This window comes from Portunus trituberculatus, chromosome 23, assembly GCF_017591435.1.
Source record: "Portunus trituberculatus isolate SZX2019 chromosome 23, ASM1759143v1, whole genome shotgun sequence".
In the NCBI taxonomy this organism is placed as follows: domain Eukaryota; kingdom Metazoa; phylum Arthropoda; class Malacostraca; order Decapoda; family Portunidae; genus Portunus; species Portunus trituberculatus.
In genome coordinates this window covers 8,819,770-8,827,269 of record NC_059277.1, presented here as the reverse complement: position 1 = coordinate 8,827,269, position 7,500 = coordinate 8,819,770, and the positions used below count along the sequence as shown (strand labels likewise).

Below are 7,500 nucleotides of genomic sequence, written 5' to 3'. Positions count from 1 at the left end.
CTTTCTGTTTTTTCCTTTTTTTTATTTTTTGAGTATTTTCTTATTTTTCTTGGTCATTTTTCCGATTAATTATTCTGGAGGACAACATTTAATCACATCCATCACGTAAAGTTAGTTTTGATACGTGTGCTGGTAAATATAGATGTATTATGAAGGAAAAATATAGCCACTCGCATTTTAAGATAAGATAAGATAAGATAAGATTATTTATTTGTCACACTATTATATTTAATGAGTGACTGGTGGTGGTGATAACAGTAGTGGTAGTGGTGTTGAGTGGTGTTGAGTGATGAGTGAGTGAGTGGTGTTGAGTGGTGGTGGTGTGGTGGTGATGGTGAGTGATAACAGTAGTGGTAGTGGTGTTGAGTGGTGTTGAGTGATGAGTGAGTGAATGGTGTTGAGTGGTGGTGGTGTGGTGGTGATGGTAGTGGTGAGTGACTGATGGTGAGTGATAACAGTAGTGGTAGTGGTGTTGAGTGGTGTTGAGTGATGAGTGAGTGAGTGGTGTTGAGTGGTGGTGGTGTGGTAGTGATGGTAGTGGTGAATGAGTGGTGGTGGTGCTGAGTGGTGATGAGTGGTGATGAGAGAGTGAGTGGTGTTGAGTGGTAGCAGGTAAGTGAGTGTCGATTGTGTGGTGGTGAGTGTGGTAATATCTAATTATATACATCACGCAAAGTTAGTTTCATTATAAACAAATATGTATAATGAAGAAAAAATACAGCCACTTGCATTTTAAGATAAGATAAGATAAGATAATTTGTCACATTCCTATATTTTCCGTATACAAGTGAAGTTCTCTATGGCTACAAGCTGGAGTATAAATGATAAAGCAAAGGTATAAATGATAAAAAAAAATACACAAAACTAAGAGACATCAATCACAGAAACAACATACAAATATATACAAACACATAAGGCACAAGGAATAAGGCATTTTACATACATCTCATTCATATTTCGATGTATTTCGTTGAATTATCTAATATTTTTCTTATTTTCAGAAAGATTCGTATTTTGAAATCAAACTTCGATAAATTTGTAATGTAGCAAGAAAGAAAAACTGAAAAGATAAAACAGTCAGGTAAATATTTTGGCTCATTTCTCTTCATAATTATAACGTTGCATTTTGAATATTTCGTATGATGTTGATTCTCTCTCTCTCTCTCTCTCTCTCTCTCTCTCTCTCTCTCTCTCTCTCTCTCTCTCTCTCTCTCTCTCTCTCTCTCTCTCTCTCTCTCTCTCTCTCTCTCTCTCTCTCTCTCTGGTTTGTGCTAAAAGTTGTTAATATGAACACAGAAGTGAGAGAGAGAGAGACAGACAGACAGACAGACAGAGACAGAGAATGAGAGAATAAGAAGTTAATTTGTTTTTAGTCACGCTAGGATATTCACTAAAAGTACTCTAGAATGTGTAAAATGTTATGTATCAGTGAGAGTTAACTGGCTGACTTAACTGAATACTGAAATGCAACTCGGGTTAATGGTTTAGTAGAAAAATATAATTCCCAGCGCATTCACGGCTCAGTTGTCACAAAAGACCGACCGTTTTTATTTGTTTTTTTTTTCTCCGTTTTCTTTTTTCTTACCTGCACAGCTGTTTCTATTTTTTTAACCCTTTTTTTCGTAGTTGTGTCGTTAGTGTTGCTTCTTTTGTTTTCTTATTTTGTATGTGTGTTCTTTTTTTCTGTCTGTTTCTAGTAAGTATTTCTATTTTCTTTTTTTTTTCCTTCCCTTTCTTTCTTTCTCTCACTTTCTCTCACCTCGTTTAGCTCTTTTCATTTTTCCTTTGTTTTATCACATTCTTTGTTTTCTTTTCTCTTCTCTCTCTCTCTCTCTCTCTCTCTCTCTCTCTCTCTCTCTCTCATTTCTTGTTCCATTTCTGTTCTTTCATTTCTCTCTTTTTCTTGTTCCATTTATGTTCTTACTTTTTTCTTTCTCTGTATCTTTTGTTATCTCTTGATTCTTCACTTTTTGTACGTTTTCATTCTTTCTTATTTCCATTTACTCCAGTTTTTATTGTAATTTTGTTTTTATTGTAATTTTTCTTCATGTGTATTTATCTTTTTTTATTATTTATTTTTCATTTTCTTTCATTTTTATTTCCACATCTATAATTTATCCTTGGCTATTTCATCTTATTTTCTATATTTCTGCTATTTATCTTATTTATTCTTTGCTCTCTTAATTCTTTTTCTTCTTCATACGTCTTTATTTGTCCTTCTTCCATTCTTTCTCACCTTTCTTATCTCCTATATTTTCTTTATTGATTTATCTTCATACATTATTTCCCATATCTCTCTCTCTCTCTCTCTCTCTCTCTCTCTCTCTCTCTCTCTCTCTCTCTCTCTCTCTCTCTCTCTCTCTCTCTCTCTCTCTCTCTCTCTCTCTCTCTCTCTCTCTCTCTCTCTCTCTCTCTCTCTCTCTCTCTCTCTCTCTCTCTCTCTCTCTCTCTCTCTCTCTCTCCTCACCATCTCTTTTTCTTCTTCTTCTTCTTCTTCTTGTTCTTCTTCTTCTTCTTCTTCTTCTTCTTCTTCTTCTTCTTCTTCTTCTTCTTCTTCTTCTTCTTCTTCTTCTTCTTCTTCTTCTTCTTCTTCTTCTTCTTCTTCTTCTTCTTCTTCTTCTTCTTCTTCTTCTTCTTCTTCTTCTTCTTCTTCTTCTTCTTCTTCTTCTTCTTCTTCTTCTTCTTCTTCCCCCTCCTCCTCCTCTTCCTCCTCCTCCTCCTCCTCCTTTCCTGTATGAGGCCCGAAGTTCATCTTTCAAAAATACCGAGCAGGGAAGGATGGTTTTCTTCAATAACTTTTGTGATGGAAAAAGTTTAATTAGTTTTATACCATTTTTCTTGTATTTCTTACCCCTCGACCTCCACCCTCCTCCCTCCCCCCCCCGCCATGCATTGCCTTTACTTCACCCTCTTCACCCATCCACCTTCCCCTCATATTGTCTTTATTTTCTCTTATGTTATTTTTCATCCTTTCTGCATCCCATTTCCTTTTTCATTCCTCTCCTTTCCCACTCTCACTTCTGTCTTTCTCTCTTCTCTCTCCCTCTCACCTGGATTATAAGCTGGCTCCTCCATTAACTGTGATTACCTGCTACCTTTCCCTGAGTGGAGCTGGACATGAGAAGCCACCTGTACTCATTAACCTTCCTTGCAGTTGCTTTGCTGGAAAATCTGGTGGAAAATTAAGAAAACATTTGGAAATATTTAGTACACGTCAGGTAGTAAGTCATTTTCTTTTTCCCTTTTATTTTTTTTTTTCTGCATCGTATCACTTTTGTATATTTTTATTTTGTTCTATTCTATTTTACTCTTATACTTTAACTATTGCATTCATTACCACTGACTCATATATCTTCTCCGGTTTTCTTCTTTCTTCCTCTCTATTTACTTTTGAACAAGACTGCTGATGGTGATAGTAATAGTAGTAGTAGTAGTAGTAGTAGTAGTAGTAGTAGTAGTAATATAGATTTTAGTAGCTAGAGGAAAAAGGACAGCAAGGATGAGGAGGAGGAGGAGGAAAAGAAAAAGGAGAAGTACAAGGAGGAGGAGGAGGAGAAGGAGAAGAAGGAGAACGATGAAAAGGATGAACAGGGAGGAGGAGAAAAAGGAGAAAGAAAATGAGGAAGAAGAGAAGGAGGAAGAAAAGGAGGAAAAGGAGAGGGAGGTAGAGAAGAAGGAGGAGGAGGAAGAAGAAGAGGGGGAGTCACCTTAGCCGCAGTGAAGGGTATTAATGTCTTTATAGATTAGCATTTATTAACATCGTGGTAGACAGATAACAGTTTTTCATCATCTTTAAAGCGATATAGTCTACCGGGCAACTATTTTTTTTTTCTCTCTTGGCTCCGTTAATAAGTAAAGGCTGACCTGATGACCGACATTTTTATTCACTTTTATGGCTGTTTTTAAGCAATATTTCTTGTCTGATTCACATTCAGTTTAAGCTTACATAAACCTGAATAGTTAGTGGGATTTAGACAGGTTCGTTTTCTATAAATAGGGATGAAAATATAACTTTCTCTCTCTCTCTCTCTCTCTCTCTCTCTCTCTCTCTCTCTCTCTCTCTCTCTCTCTCTCTCTCTCTCTCTTTATCTATCTATCTGTTTATCTATCTATTTATCTATCTCTCTATATCTACGTATGTATGTATGTGTGTATGTATGTATGCATGCATCTATCTATTTATCTGCATCTACCTATCTATCTATCTATCTATCTATCTATCTATCTATCTATCTCTTTTCCCACGTGGTGTTTGGCCCTCTACTATTGCGTGAAAATATAACAGAATACATTACATCTGCGTAGAAAGGGAATAGGCAAAAATAAATTAGGTAAGGTGTGGGTGAGTGGAACAAGTTTGAATAATCATTTGACTGCGTTAAACAACACTTAGCACCACTAAGAACAATACGTCAACTCTTTCTTTAAGCCTTTCAATACTGGACACATTTTTACCTTGAGATTCGTGTACGATTAGACCATTTTATTGACATTAGGAAGGGTGTATGGAGGTCAGATGATTAATGGTCAGAGTCTCCACTATTTTAATCTGAAGCTGTGTAAAATCACCAAATACTAACCAGAATGGATATGGTAACGCGTCATGGTACTGAAGGGGTTAACCATAGAAAGGAAAAATAAGAAAATGGTAAAAAAAAAAAAAGAGAAGAAATGTAATAGTTTTTAGTGTATGTAATGTTTGGAAATCTTTATCCATTTTCTTTTTTTTTTTTTTTTCAGAAAGTGACCCAGTTTCTCATAACACTTAAATCCGGAAATTAGAAAAAAATAACAGAATACTTTTTTCCTGCAATTTCAGATTAAAACGACAAACTTTACATGAATCCAGTAACGTTTCTCTGACCACCAGCCACACCAGCACCACACAACGCCTCAGTGCAATGGTTCGTGAATATGTGAACAGAACTCGTGTGTGAACCTGTCTGCGAATGTTTGGAACGCGTCACAACATTCAACATACACGCAGAGTTGTTATCAAACCGTAATTAAGAGACAAATACCACACTCGCACAGCCATACAAGAGGAATATTTTTTTTTTCGTTTGTTTTAAATGAAAGTGTTCAGTGGTGTTTCATTTGGTAGAATAATTCAAGAGTTTCAGCGCCAGTGATGATAATAATGATAATGATAACAATGATGATAATTTCCTACCAAATCGCAAGAAGACGGAAGAGTTGCACTAGAGAACAGTTGAAAATCGTCTCAATTTGCAGCAATACCTGTTCCCGACGAGGAATGATGGAAGAGGCGGGAAGGGAAAGTTTCCAAAAGGAGTTTCGAGTGTCAAGAGAAGAAGGATAAGTTTTAACGACCGCAGCCACACACACACACACACACACACACACACACACACACACACACACACACACACACACACACACACACATACTGAATAAATTGATAGCCACTTGAATTTCCACTGTATACTGTTCAATAGCGACTGTGAATGAATGACGGTGACAAAAATGCGTATTAAGTAATTGTTGCCAGAAAAGAAGAGAGAAAAAAGCTAAAACAGTAAATGATAAAAGGCGGGATAAAAGGATAAGAAAGAAAAGATGAAGGTAAAACAATTGATAAAAAAAGAGAGAAAAAATAAACAATAAAAGATAAAAGAAGGGATAAAAGGATAAAAAAAGAAAATATGAAGGTAAAACAGGAGAAAAAGAGAGAAAAAGATACACAATAAAAGATAAAGGAAGGGATAAAGGAAAAAAAAAAAAAGAAAAGATGAAAGTAAACAACCTTCTCCCCCAAAATGATGATACGACTCAAATAACGTAAAACAAACACACACACACACACACACACACACACACACACACACAAGTAAATTACACAGAAAACGCAACCCAACTTAACGAATACGAATAAAAGAACAAAGGAAAAGAAAAGATAGACACAATGAATGTAAATGAGAATTAGTGCCTGGAATAAAAAGGATTGAAGAACTAAACACAGGGAAAAGAAAAAGGGATAAAAGGAATACGCAGAAGCAATGTATGTAAAGAATGAGTGAATGGGAGACTGGCTTGGTAGTGATTTCAGACAAGGAGAGGAGACGGCTTAAGAGGAGGAGGAGGAGGAGGAGGAGAAGAGGAGGAGGAGGTAGAGGAAGAGGAGGAGGGACGTAAGAGAGCTAAAGGCCTGGAAAACGGATATGACAAGGAAATTAAGAGAGAGAGAGAGAGAGAGAGAGAGAGAGAGAGAGAGAGAGAGAGAGAGACCAAAGCACATGTATTAAGTCAATTCCAGTTGTGTGCGTGGACTGAAACACACACACACACACACACACACACACACACAGAGAGAGAGAGAGAGAGAGAGAGAGAGAGAGAGAGAGAGACCCACCCACCCACCTTCTAGCTAGTTGGCAACAGTGGCAGACAGTGACTCTCATTTTCCCCCTTCACTAATGAGAGAGGGGACGCACACTGCTTGTGAGATAGAAGAGAACTGGCACCACCGCGAGGCATAGAATTGGCACTAAGAGGAGCCTGTCACTAGAGGAGCACGGGAACCCAGTGTAGTATACGGTGTAGAGGAAGGTGTACAGTGCTGGGGGCGGGGGGGGCGGAGGGTGCTATACTGCTATGTTATGCCTTTTGAATATTCCGTAGCGTGAATTAGCACTCCGATTACCGACCTGGCAACACTGCGCGGCGTGGACAGGGGCGGTACCACCAATGAGATCTGGCACTGCTGTGGGGGAGGGTGATGTGAGGTGGGTGTGCTGGACAGGGTGTGATGGAGGGAAGGGGGCGGGAGGAGGTGAGCGCTGAAGGGTGAGGGGGTAAGGGTGAGGGGTGAGGGGTGTAATGGAGGGGTCAGGGGTGAGGGTGAGGGGTGTCCAGTACAATACATCTCGTTATATATTTCCTCATGAATTTATTTATTTTTTTTATTACTTTGAGTGTGGTGCAACTGTAGCGTGGATAGTGTGTGTGTGTGTGTGTGTGTGTGTGTAAACTCAGTATAAGAAATATGATAATATACATGTTAATATGAGTAGTAGTTTTAATAATGATGATGATGATGATGATAATAATAATAATAATAATAATGATAATAATAATGATAATAAAAATAATAATAAAAATGGCAGCATTGAAGTAGTAGCAGTTGTAGTAGTAGTAGTAGTAGTAGTGGTAGTGGTGGTAATGGTGATGAGGATGGTATTGCAGTACCAATAGTAGCAGTAGTAGTAGTAGTAGTAGTAGTAGTAGTAGTAGTAGTAGTAGTAGTAGAAGAAGTAGTAGTAGTAGTAGTAGTAGTAGTAGTAGTAGTAGTAGTAGTAGTAGTAGTAGTAGTAGTAGCAGAAGTAATAGTAGTCGTAGTAGTCGTAGTAGTAGTCGTAGTAGTAGTAGTAGTAGTAGTAGTAGTAGTAGTAGTAGTAGCAATAGCAAAATTAGCACTAATATGAAAAATGACAATACTGATAATAATAATAACAGAAATAGTAACATAAACGATAACAA

At 37.5% G+C, this 7,500-nt stretch overlaps 1 protein-coding gene across 14 annotated transcripts in view; it reads left to right on the top strand.

Annotated features, from left to right (window-relative positions):
* The window catches only part of LOC123507831 (potassium voltage-gated channel subfamily KQT member 1-like), a 428,798-nt gene that overhangs the window by 185,489 nt on the left and 235,809 nt on the right, over nt 1-7,500 (top strand). The window lies entirely within an intron of this gene.